At 41.0% G+C, this 12,508-nt stretch overlaps 1 protein-coding gene across 5 annotated transcripts in view; it reads right to left on the bottom strand.

Moving 5' to 3' along the window:
* The window catches only part of LOC146026166 (activating transcription factor 7-interacting protein 1-like), an 85,948-nt gene that overhangs the window by 41,357 nt on the left and 32,083 nt on the right, over positions 1-12,508 (bottom strand). The gene's annotated exons all lie outside the window — the stretch shown is intronic.

Below are 12,508 nucleotides of genomic sequence, written 5' to 3'. Positions count from 1 at the left end.
TCTGCTGATTTAAAAAAAAAAAAAAAAAAATCATATACATAACACCATGGTTCATTTTCTTAGCACTGACTGAATTTAATAGGTAAAACCATATGGCACAGGTTTTTAAAAAAATCTGCACAGTTACCCCTCCCATGCACCCATGTGTGCTAAACCTACAAAGGACTAAAATATTCGGAAGGTACGCCACTATTAAATTGTACAGTTACTGTACAATCTCACGAATACTACTTTAGTCCACAAATTGGCTAACAGCACCACATAGGTGGCAAGTCAAGTTTCATAATGCTTTCATATGTTGTAGGTCACCTTTCCAGGAGAAACTCTTACAGGAAACACTGCAGGACACTTCAGGGGGCGGGGCTAAATTAACTCATCATTATGCCATGGCCCCCAAAAGGAAATATCAATGATTTGTGAGGGGGGCTGAGCTGAAGTGATCCAGCCATTTAGCCCCACCATATTCCCACAGAAATGGGCAACTATGTGTTTCATGCATTCCTCAAACTGCTACATGTAGATTCCCAATCCACCCTCTGCATACTTATGGGCTAGATAAACTGAGTAGGGCCCAGCCATTCAGTGTTTGGTCCTAGTTTCCTCATTATTTTTGTCTTGAAGTTGGTAGTGAAGTTAGAAGATATTTTCAGATGTGCCTAATTGATGCTAATCTAATCAACATGTACACAAAGCACATTTTTGAGCAATTCAGAATCAATACTATGCCTAACAGCTACTATTGTAGCATGATCAGCTTTAAGGTGTGTACACACTCTACAATCTGGCAGCTGCTGTTATCGATTTGATATTAGCGGCTGCCGGGACCCAGCAGGGTGCCGGCATCAGCTGGCAGGGAGGGAGTGACGGGGCCATGCTGCCTTGATCACTTAGCACACATCACTGTCAGTGCTGTGTGCCGAGAGAGCTGTCAGAGCCAATGTTCTCCAGTGAGAACACTGGCCCTGACCAGTAATCTCACTAGATTTATCCTGCATGCAGGATATTAATTGCTGGGTGATAGCGATGGGCAGGGCCATGCATCGCTATGGTCCCTACACACGGAGTGAAGTAAGGGCATTTTCTAAGCGATCTAATCAGATCACTCAGAAAATGCCCTGAAATCACTTAGTGTGTAGGCCCTATATCAAGCCTACTTCTATTTAAGCAAGGTATGCATACTTAACTGATCTTGAAAATAATTTTCAAACGCTACATTAGCCTTTGTGTAATTTATGCACAAGCCCTTCCTCCTATAGAGGCTTTAAATCATTAAACAATTATCACAGTAGTCACAAATATCTTTGATTTTGCAGAACAGGATCTGGATTAAAGTACATTCATAAATGTACTATTGTCAGATTATATGAAAAAAATCCAAAATTTGACCACCTCCTTCCAAACTAACCATCAATTCTCTTACAGGTGGAAAGCCAATTGTTGTTGCTTCCCTGTTCAGGTTTTTCTCCCAAGATTAAAATGAAAGAGCAATACTCAGTCACACTTAAATAGACAGTATGGGTGATACTGTTATGTTGCTTTCACAAGGTGATTATTCAAGCTTTTAAATTTTATATATTTTTATACCCAGCTAGCTAGCAGGGTTGAAATCCAGGCACATTGGTGCAGAGATTTTGGGCCAGTAGTCTTTCACACCAGTGCTAGTCCCGGCTTGTTCCCGGGGCCAACCCGGGAATTTAGGCTGGTATGAAAGGGGTATTACTTAATTTATGGAGATCTAGGGATTATACATGGAAATTTCTCGCCTTGTTTTGGTTTTAGAGTTTGCATTGCAATAAATTATTGCCATGGTTATATTTTCCCACAAAATGTATTATTCTTTAATAGAATATGTACATTGTATTGCATGGCTATTTTCTCTCAGTTATGAAGACAAATCAATAACAAATTGGGCTGAACCTCTATGGAAAACACCAGTGGTAGATAATCACAGAATCCTTTCCATGGTAAAGAACATACAGTTCACAGGCAAATAGAGTGTTTATCAAAGGAGGCATTCATAAACCTCAAGATTAGAAAAGCCAAATTAGACCACCAAAAACATCCAACCTAGGCTAATTCCCTTTACAGCTCATAGATATGTTTTAGATGAAGTCATAGATTAAGTACCAGGAGACAAAGCCTTCCTTCATGATTTACAGTAGTCATCATGCAGCTCAGCTTAATGAACCATGGTGTAGGAGATGTGTGGATCTTGAAAACTCTATGCTTCAGGAGGGGAGGGCGGGCAGCATTGTATTGCTGTAGAGGGCACGAAGGCCAGCCATGGCTTGTGCAATCACTCTCAAAGTGTGACTTTGTATATACCAAGATATGGCCCAGCATCCCTCCCCAATGTCATCTATTTTAAAACCATCCTCTTTCTCCAAAAATAAAAATTAACCGGTTTATACATGGGAAGGGTAACTTTTCTCCACCTTCATTGGTTCACCTTAAAACTCATTGCTCAATGTATGGCTAGTACCAATACCAAATGATTCAGATTATTTTTAACTCACTTCCACTCCTGTAAACATCTTGAACACCTCTGTACTTTCTCAATAGGTTGAAAAGGTAACCTCTCTGATATATATAACTCCATTCTGGCCCCAACTGCTGCTGATAGGGAACCTCATGAACTAGCAGGGAGGCAGTCCTGACACTGACCACCTTTCACAAAATATGGTCCTACTGGAACCTCTTTAAATCGTCCGCTCTCAGAGGCCTCTGGTAATGTTTTCTTAGCTTTTCCCATCTAATTTTGCTGTTCCTTACCTCAGTTCTGATGGTCCCTTAATCTCAGGTTTTATCAAAAGACATTTAGTTGGCATTTTGTTTATTATATGTATTGAATGGTTTGATTTGTTTTCTGTAACCTGCATACACGGTTTTTGATTTGTTGCCTATATAGGTGTGTGTGTTCCATGATAACTCTCGAACATTTTAACCAATTATCTTCAAAGTTTACACACTACCTCATCATCTTAAGGGACGATCTTAGTTCGAAGATGGGTTTAATCAAACGAGCCCTGAATGTTTTTATCCAATGTATTTTATTGTTGAAGCTTTTATTTTAAATGCAGTTGTTATATCTGATGACACCACCAAATCTGGAAGAGTTCCATAATTTTACTACCCTGACCGTAAAAAAGTCCTTCCTTCTAAGTGTACTAAACCTTCTCTCCAGTCGAAGTGCATGTCCTAGTAACTGATTTTGGATTAAATAAGCTCTTGTATGTATTTCACAGACTGCTCTGCTGATGAGTCTCTTATTAATTTCAGTTTGTCAAAAGTTTTTAATTTTAATGGACCATTATAGGCCTTTAAGTGTCCTTTTATTGTTAATCAGAAAGTCATAAGCTTTCTGATGACCTATAACAAAGCATGAAACAGAAATAGCACCCTTCAGGGTTGTAACTGGTAAACAAAAGGTTGAACTTGATGGACGAAAGTCTTTTTTCAACCTAAACTAGTATGTAACTTTTTAAAATATAAAGGTAAATTGATTGGCTCCTATCATAAAAATGTGTTTTTCCGCTCCCACAGTTGTTTAGGGTAGACCAATTGGTTATCATCTGAAGTGAAAATTCCAGGTTTCTGAGTAATGTCTATTTGCAGAGTGATTTTTTGGTATTGTGCATGCTTCAAAAGAATCTCACTGAACACTTTACCATTCCCAACTGGAATCCATAGTAAAGTATGAAAAAGTTTAACAAAAAAAACAAAAACACCCAAACAACTCATGTCAACCTTCTCATGTGTCGACCTCTAACTTATTGTGTATGTCGACAATATGTTCTCGACCTAGACATTGTTTGTCAGCTAAAACGTATAGCACAGAAATCAACCGGACCAGATCCCTAGTATGTCATCGTTCTTCCTTCTTGTAAGTTAGTTGTGGGAAGAGAGATAAGTGAATAATTTCCTGATCGATATAACGAAAATTACTTTATGTAGTAAAGCAGGGTTAATAGTCAATACCATTTTGTTAGTTCCTTAAAAACATATTTCCCACTTGAACAGCAATTGTATTTGTACAAGACACATCACTTTAAGGTTGGGTTACTTGAGAGACACCTTTTACAAATTATTAAAAGTGGCAGAGATTAACAGGTATTAGAACTTCTTTAAGATCTTAGGGTGCTATAAAAATCATTTTACGGAGGCCTAAATCACTTGATGATGTGCAGAAAACCCTCAAAACAACAGTACTTCAAGTTTCAAGACGGTGAGTGAAAGGTCCTTATATAACCAATCCAGAAGAAAATCTTTGGAGAGGGGCCTACACCTTGGGGAGATGTTGATGAGCAATCTGAGCAATGTAGAACGCTCAGCACTGCACAGCAACATGTGCTGAGCGATCTGCCAGGGCCAGTGTTCTCTAGTGAGAACACTGGCCCTGATCAGTGATTAAGTAGATTTATCCAGCAGGCTGGATTTGAATTGCCAGGCGATAGTGGTGCGTGGGGCTTCGCATCACTATCACCTCTTCACACTGAGCGATGCAGGGGCATTTTTTAAGCGATCTAGTTATTTTGCTTTGAAAATTCCCTGAAAATCGCCTTGTGTGTATGCCCCAGAATAGAAGCATCACAGTTCTTCAAAATGCATCTGAAAACAGAAATATTTGGTTTCCTAGATTAAAGTACATCTAATCTGTGACCGTATCAGAGACGGTTACATGCCCTCAAAAGAAAGGACTTCCGGTTGTAGATAAAAAAAAAATTCTTAGAGATAAAAGATATGATGGGACGGAAGATCAAGGTTCTTCAAGAAACATTTCCCCATGCCAGCATAAACCAGACAAGGTAAGAATTGAGGAATTCTTCATAAAGTTGAAGCACTGTGCAGAGTTTTTATACTCTCCCTATACTTGTGTGGGTTTACTACGGGTACACTGGTTCCTTCCACAATCCAAAATATACTGGTAGGTTAATTGGCTTCCAACAAAATCAATCTTAGAATGAATGTGCCTGAGTGTATATGTGGTAGGGAATATAGATTGAAGCGCTACTGGGGCAGGGACTGGTGTGAATGTTCAAAATATTCTCTGTAATAGGTGTGTGCTATATAAGAAACTGGGCACTTGTGTAGTTTCACGGCGCCGTGCTACTTTCGGTTTCTACGCTCTGCAAACTATCTAAAATAAAGTCACTTAACTCCATGCCAACGTGGATAGTTCATACCCCCACTATCCATGTTGGCATGGAGTTGATTTTAGATAGCGTGGCGAGCCACCAAGCCCACAACGTGGGCGAGCGAAGAAAGCCCCACAAGGGGACTCAGACGCACGGCGCCATGAAACTACACAAGTACCAGAAACTGTTAATAAAGTAGCACAAGTTTATTTCTAGGTGAACTGAACTGGATGATGCAGCTAAAAAAAAATCTGAGCAATTGAATATATTGAGCTGTAATGGGAATATGGAGGTAAGTATCCTGTTGGTATGTGGATGTAAAGAAGTCTCTGTTCTCTATGGCAAGAACCAAAACATTCCATGCTGACTCATACATACGGACTGTATCAGAAATTATACATTTCGGGGGCTAAATAACACCCACGATGTGCTGCTGACAGCTGCACATAAGACTTATTTTATGGACTTATCTTACGTGAAGCCTGTCTGACCTCGCACTCCTATGCGCAGTCCCGCGGACTGAGTATCAAATCGGATGTCATATACATGCAATTTGGGCCAATTTCTCAGCCTGATCCACTGGAATTGGGTCAGGTACAAATCACATTTAAGCTGTGTACACACCTACAGATTTATTTGTCCAATGTCTGGTGGGAACACAAATCTGTTAATGTATAATGTAATGTACGTGAGCCACTGACAACTAACCATTCGCTCCCAAAATGCTGGAAAATAGACAAAATCTATTGTTCAGATACATTTGTTAAATTAATAGGATAGCCTGCGGCTCACATACTTGCATGTGTGGTCCAGATATATGTATTGTACAGGTGTGTACCCAGCTTAATTTACAAGTAGTCCTGTTTAGACCTACAGTCTGAATTGGGTAATAATGGCCCAATTCTTGAAAGTGTATGGCCAGCTTTATATAAAGCTTCGCAGGCCACACGCCAAGGTCAGGATTCGGAAAAAGCCGGGAAGCGTCTGACCAGTCTAATCCCGAAATCCAAGGATTGGATACTCCAATTCCGGGATGTCACCCTACTTTCCACCACAAAGTATAGTACAGAGGTTTCGGTACTTATGTAGTATCTGGGCGTCCGATTTAGAAATCGGATCGCATCGCATCGCATGCGACCAAATCGTATGCGATGCGATGGTCAAGATTTTTCCATAGGATTCAATGTTAAAATGGTCTGAGTCCATTTTAACATAGAATTCAATGGGAAAAAGGGGTCCTATTCCTTTCCCCACTATCCAAGTGGGCATGGAGTTGGATATAAACCTGTGGCGAGCGTAGCGAGCCCGAAGCGTGGCGAGCCCCGCGAGGGGACACAGAATACTTTTTAAGAAATATGCGTCCGCTCGCCACGCTTCGGGCTTGGTGGCTCGCTGCGCTCGCCACACTATATAAAATCAACTCTATGCCCACTTGGATAGTGGGGAAATGAACAGGACCTTCTTAACATTGAATCCTATGCAAAATCGCATCGAATCGCATCGCATCTGATTGTATGCCTTAAGGTAAGGCATACAATCACAAAATCGGCAGCCCAGATACTACATAAGTACCGAGGTTTCTTATTTCTCTATAGTCACAAAATGACTGCCACTTTTTCCCCCGTTAAAAAATGTTACCAGCTAGTGCTATATTTAAGTCCATTCATTGAAGTAGTTTCCTAATAAACAACTTCATTCCTGAGTGTATGAAATAGCCAATATCTCATGGCTAGAACCATGCTGTTAGGAATGTACTCCTGAAATGGCTTAATACTCTGCAACAAAAGGCCGGTTAAATTCAATTGCGATTCCCTGCCGATTAAAATGTATCCAGTGTGATAGCTTACAGCAGGCATGTCCAAACTGTGACCCTCTAGCTGTTGTGAAACTACACATCCCAGCATGCCTTGCCATAGTTTTAGCATTCCCTAATAGCAAAACTGTGGCACGGCATGGTGGGACTTGAAGTTTCACAACAGCTGGAGGGCCATAGTTTGGACATGCTTGGCTTACAGAACATACGACCGGCGTCCCCACCTGCACCCAGCAGGACGCCTGGGGAATTTGCGGCTACAAGCACCTGAACACTCCCTTCTACTGCGGCAGCTTTAAGGTATGTTGTATGCACCACTGTGAGTGTCCTGGGACGCCAGCCTCCGGTGACATCTTCATACCATATTGCATTCTGGACAGTAATCGGGACTGTTTTTTCTCCTCCTCCCCCCGTTTTTCACCCACCGCAGGACAGAGACATTCCTTACCTGCACCCCCCCCCCCTCCCCGGCCGTCAGCGGACACCACTCCAACGGAGTGGAAGCTACACGGCTCATCACCCCATCCCCACTTGTCATTTCTATCCATATGTTTATTAATAAATAACTTTATCACCCATATTCATTGTCCTCACAATCAGTTCATATCATACCTAGGGTTGTATTTAAGGTCATACTTAGAAGTGCTCCCAGTCCACACCGGCTGTGCGAGCACCTCAGAAGGTGAGCGCAGCACCCCCCTGCCTGCATACAGAACATACAGCATTATAATTCTAGAGCAGTTTTGAGATTTGGTGTATTCTAGTAAAAAACACTTTTAAGCATTGGTGGCAGCTCTCAGGTATAAATTGAAGACTCAGATGCATGTTTAATGCACCAGAGCCCTTGTAAAGCAGAACACCAGTGGTGCCTGCTTATGCAAAAGAAAGGAGGGTTCATTTAGGGCTGCGTTTTCTTTGTGATACAACTAGGGTTACCAACTCATCCCTTTAATTCGTGACACATTAATTACACAGATTCTGTGGATGGCTTTGACCTGGTTTTAAACTGCCACACTTCAAGACTCCATTTCACCTGGTTTTAAACTGCCACATAACCTGTGTAATTAATGTGTCCCGAATTAAAAGGGATGAGTTGGTAACCCTATATACAACCATTATAAATTGCAGCAGCCTATGTGAGTACACTTTACCATTTTCAAAATGTGTGCTTTGAAAAATTGTGCGCCCCACACAATAATCGGGGTTGCTGTGGATAGCAAATGCCGGGTTGCTCCCATGTCCAAAACCCTAGTGCGACCCAGCAATTGCCATGTGAAAGGGGTAAAAGAGCTAAACTGTGAAAAGGATGCCTCCTGGACTGCTACTGTATGCAAACTGAACCTTGTGCTAAATAGTATCCTAGGGGAGAAATTCAATTGTTTTTTGCTCCAATGGGAGCTATTCAATTATCTGAATAACCAGCTCTCCTCACGGCAACTGCATTATCACTGTCTCGAATAACCTTTCAGAGGTGGACTGGAACAACACTTTAGACACACTCCTAAGATATGAACCACTAGCGAAATGAGCAATTTTGATCCACTACTCTTATTTGAATGGTTGGACCCGTATTGTCTTGAATTTAGCATGTAAAGATTTATCTTAAACCCTTAAATTAATCGAGATTACTACTCCCGGCACTTCAATACCAGGAAATGTTCCTCAATATATTTCACAAAGCTTATTTTTATCCCCACACACAGTTCCTAGCAGGTATGATACCCTCAGCTTCCTGCTCTCGCCGTTAACGGATGTACACACTGAGAACTTTTAAACAGGAGATTTTGACTAGAATTGATAGTCAAAATTTCCTAGAAGGTTAGCCAAAATCTCCCTATTTTTCTCCTGCTTAGTCAATATTGTCTAGCAGAAATTGCTTAGCATAGATTGACTTTGCAGGCAAGGAAATTTTGACTAGCTCATAAACTATCTTTGCTTAGACAAAATCGCTTAGTCAAAATCTCCCAAAAAAGCTTACTCAAAATTGTCCATTAGTCAAAATCTCCCTGTGTGTACACCCCTTTACTCTGCAATAGCCGATCCCTATCATTACTTCTGGAGCGGTTCCTTCATACGAAGGTTCTGCCTGTTAGTATGCAAATGTGCACTGGAATATTTGATGAATTTTGTCCCCTTGAATAATAGGTGGGCACGGTTTGGCATTGTTCCAGAGGGACAGAGAGTGGCAAAAGGTTACTCTAAATTGCTTTTGATTATTAGTGCAGTGGCTCACAAAACCATATTGCAGGGTTGGATTGCTACTGATCCATCGACACTTAACATGTTTAAGAAAAGCTCTTCCATGTCTTCAACATTATTGAGATGATCCTGGATAAGGGCAAAAGAGTGGAGATTTTTGTGCACCTGGGAGAGCTATATTCTTTTCTTACATGTAGACCAGAGACACAAAATTCATGATTCTATTGGACACCCATTGGTATGTCCTTCAGATAGTGGCAGGGAAGCCTATGGTTAATGTTGAAGAGTGATAGATTTATCTAAGATGTTTGGAGAAGGTTGGGGTCACGCTTTCTCTCTCAGAAACATAATAACGGAACTGCTTGTATTACTGCGACACATTGTAATATTGATACAGGTTGAGTATCCCTTATCCAAAATGCTCGGGACCAGGAGAATTTTGGATCATGGATTATTCCGTAATATTTTAATATTTCAATGATGTATCTTGAGGTATCTTGCATTTATGTTGTACATATACATCAAACACATGAAATAAACACAAATATATTTTATTTGTGCATAAAACAAGGTTTCAAAACATGAAACAAAGTTTGTGTACAATCTCAGGCACTGAATTTAAATGCCAAGCAATCATTGTCTTGCACCTATATAGTGCCAGTTTATCATTCCCTCAGTAGTGCTGTTAGAGATGTCCCCAGTAAGTTTTTAGCAAAAAAAAATTTTTGGGTTCACTTTCTGGAATGTATGGTTTTCGGAATAATTCGGATAACGGATATTCGGATACGGGATACTCAACTTGTATCATTTTATTTTTTTGTTGTGTTTTCTATTTATGTTTAATGTATAATATGTGATTGATTATATCAATATATCAGAAACATAATTGAACTGTATGTAGGACTGCAACACATTGTGATTCTGAGGTCTTTGTTTCTGTTTAATGCACAAAATATGAATGGATAGGTCGATACATGGCAACATATCTTTGCTTGCTTCATTTATATTGTATGAATATTTTCGAGTTTCAATCAAACATTTCATTTAAAAAAACTAAATTTGCAAGTTACTTTACAAAAATTACCAGTTTAACACTGTAAATTTGAGTATTAAAAATAAAGTATTTTGGGGTTTTATAATCAGTCCAACACCAAGTGTTGAAAAGGAGATTACAAATATCAAAATACAAAAGATGGAATCTAGCAAAATACACTGCTCAAAAAAATAAAGGGAACACTTAAACAACACAATGTAAATCCTAGTTAAACACACTGTGAAATCAAACTGTCCACTTAGGAAGAAACACTGACAATGAATTTTGCATGCTGTTGTGCAAATGGAATAGACCACAGGTGGAAATTATAGGCAATTAGTGAGACACCCCCAATAAATGAGTTGTTCTGCAGGTGGTGACCACAGACCACTTCTCAGCTGCTATGCTTTCTGGCTGATGTTTTGGTCACTTTTGACAGCTGGCGGTGCTTTCCCTCTAGTGGTAGCATGAGAAGTCTACAACCCACACGTGGCTCAGGTAGTGCAGCCCATCCATGATGGCACATCAATGCAAGCTGTGGCAAGGAGGTTTGCTGTGTCTGTCAGCGTAGTGTCCAGAGCATGGAGGCGCTACCAGGAGCAGGCCACAAATGTGCATGTGTCTACTCAAACGGTCAGAAACAGACTCCATGAGGGTGGTATGAGGGCCCGACGTCCACAGGTGGAGGTTGTGCTTACAACCCAACACCATGCAGGATGTTTGGCATTTGCCAGAGAACACCATGGTTGTCAAACTCGCCACTGTTGCCCTGTGCTCTTCACAGATGAAAGCAGGTTCACACTGAGCATGTGACAGACTTGACTGGAGATGACAAGGAGAACGTTCTGCTGCCTGCAACATCCTTCAGCATGACAGGTTTGGCAGTGGGTCAGTAATGGTTTGGGGTGGCATTTCTTTCGGGGACCGCACAGCCCTCCATGTGCTCACCAGAGGTAGCCTGACTGCCATTAGGTACCGAGATGAGATCCTCAGACCCCTTGTGAGACCATATGCTGGAGCGGTTGGCCCTGGGTTCCTCCTAATGCAAGACAATGCTAGACCTCATGTGGCTGGAGTGTGTCAGCAGTTCCTGCAAGACAAAGGCATTGATGCTATGGACTGGCTCGCCTGTTCCCCAGACCTGAAACCAATTAAGCACATCTGGGACATCATGTCTCGCTCTATCCACCAATGCCAGGTTGCACCACAGAGTTGGCGGATTCTATAGTCCAGGTCTGGAAGTAGATGCCTCAGGAGACCATCTGCCACCTCATCAGGAGCATTCCCAGGCATTGTAGGGAGGTCATACAGGCACGTGAAGGCCACACACACTGCTGAGCCTCATTTTGACTTGTTTTAAGGACAGAATATCAAAGTTGGATCAGCCTGTAGTGTTTTTCCACTTTAATTTTGTGAATGTGACTCCATATCCAGACCTCTATGGGTTAATAAATTTGATTTCCAATGATAATTTTGTTGTCAGCACATTCAACTATGTAAATATAGTATTTAATACGAATATTTCATTCATTCAGATCTAGGATATGTTCTGTTAGTGTTCCCTTTATTTTTTTGAGCAGTGTAGTTTAGAGCACACTATGGGGAAGATTAAAATGGTTTTAACCCCATCTACAATTAGACATATCTGACCGAGCAATGAAAGTGTGACCTGGAATGTTTGCAAACACTGCGGATTGGGTAATCAAATTGGAGTTTGAGCACCTTAACGTTAGCACAAAGCGGATAAACGGATACTAAAAAGGCATGTGTGCCACAACAGATGGTACAATTTAAAAGATCCGGTGGGTGCTTATTCATTTTGGGAAACCACAAGACAGTTGAATTCCCCCTATAATCAATTCATGAAAGGTACAGGGGAAAAAAATACCCTTTCAATTGACTTGACAATGCACAAGCTTAAACAGTAGAGTGCACTGTAACAGCTATCCATAACTAATCTAATAATCAAAACATAAAACAAACAATATATACATAGCCTTTAATACAGGTTCAATGTATTTAGAGGTGTTTTAAACAGGACACATACGGATAACCAGCGGGAGTTAAGTATACTTACTTTCTACGGATGTCCTCCCTACCCACAGACTGACCCAAACCCTCTGCAGAACCGCTTAGCCCTAACTCTAATTTTTCTCCACCCACACAGATTAGCCCTAGTCTCCTTCCCCCATGCCTGCAGACGAATCCTAAATCCCAACCTAGTGTCAGAATCCTAATGCCCCTTCCTGGTGTAACGCTAACAGACCCTAATTAATTTCAGCTCGGCATCCTGGCAGTTGGGATTCCAGCACCGGCTTTCCAATGGGT

Source organism: Crinia signifera, chromosome 8 (genome assembly GCF_055691185.1).
Source record: "Crinia signifera chromosome 8, ASM5569118v1, whole genome shotgun sequence".
Lineage (NCBI taxonomy): Eukaryota > Metazoa > Chordata > Amphibia > Anura > Myobatrachidae > Crinia > Crinia signifera.
Note: the sequence above shows the minus strand (reverse complement) of the source record. Positions and strands in the feature narration are given on the sequence as shown.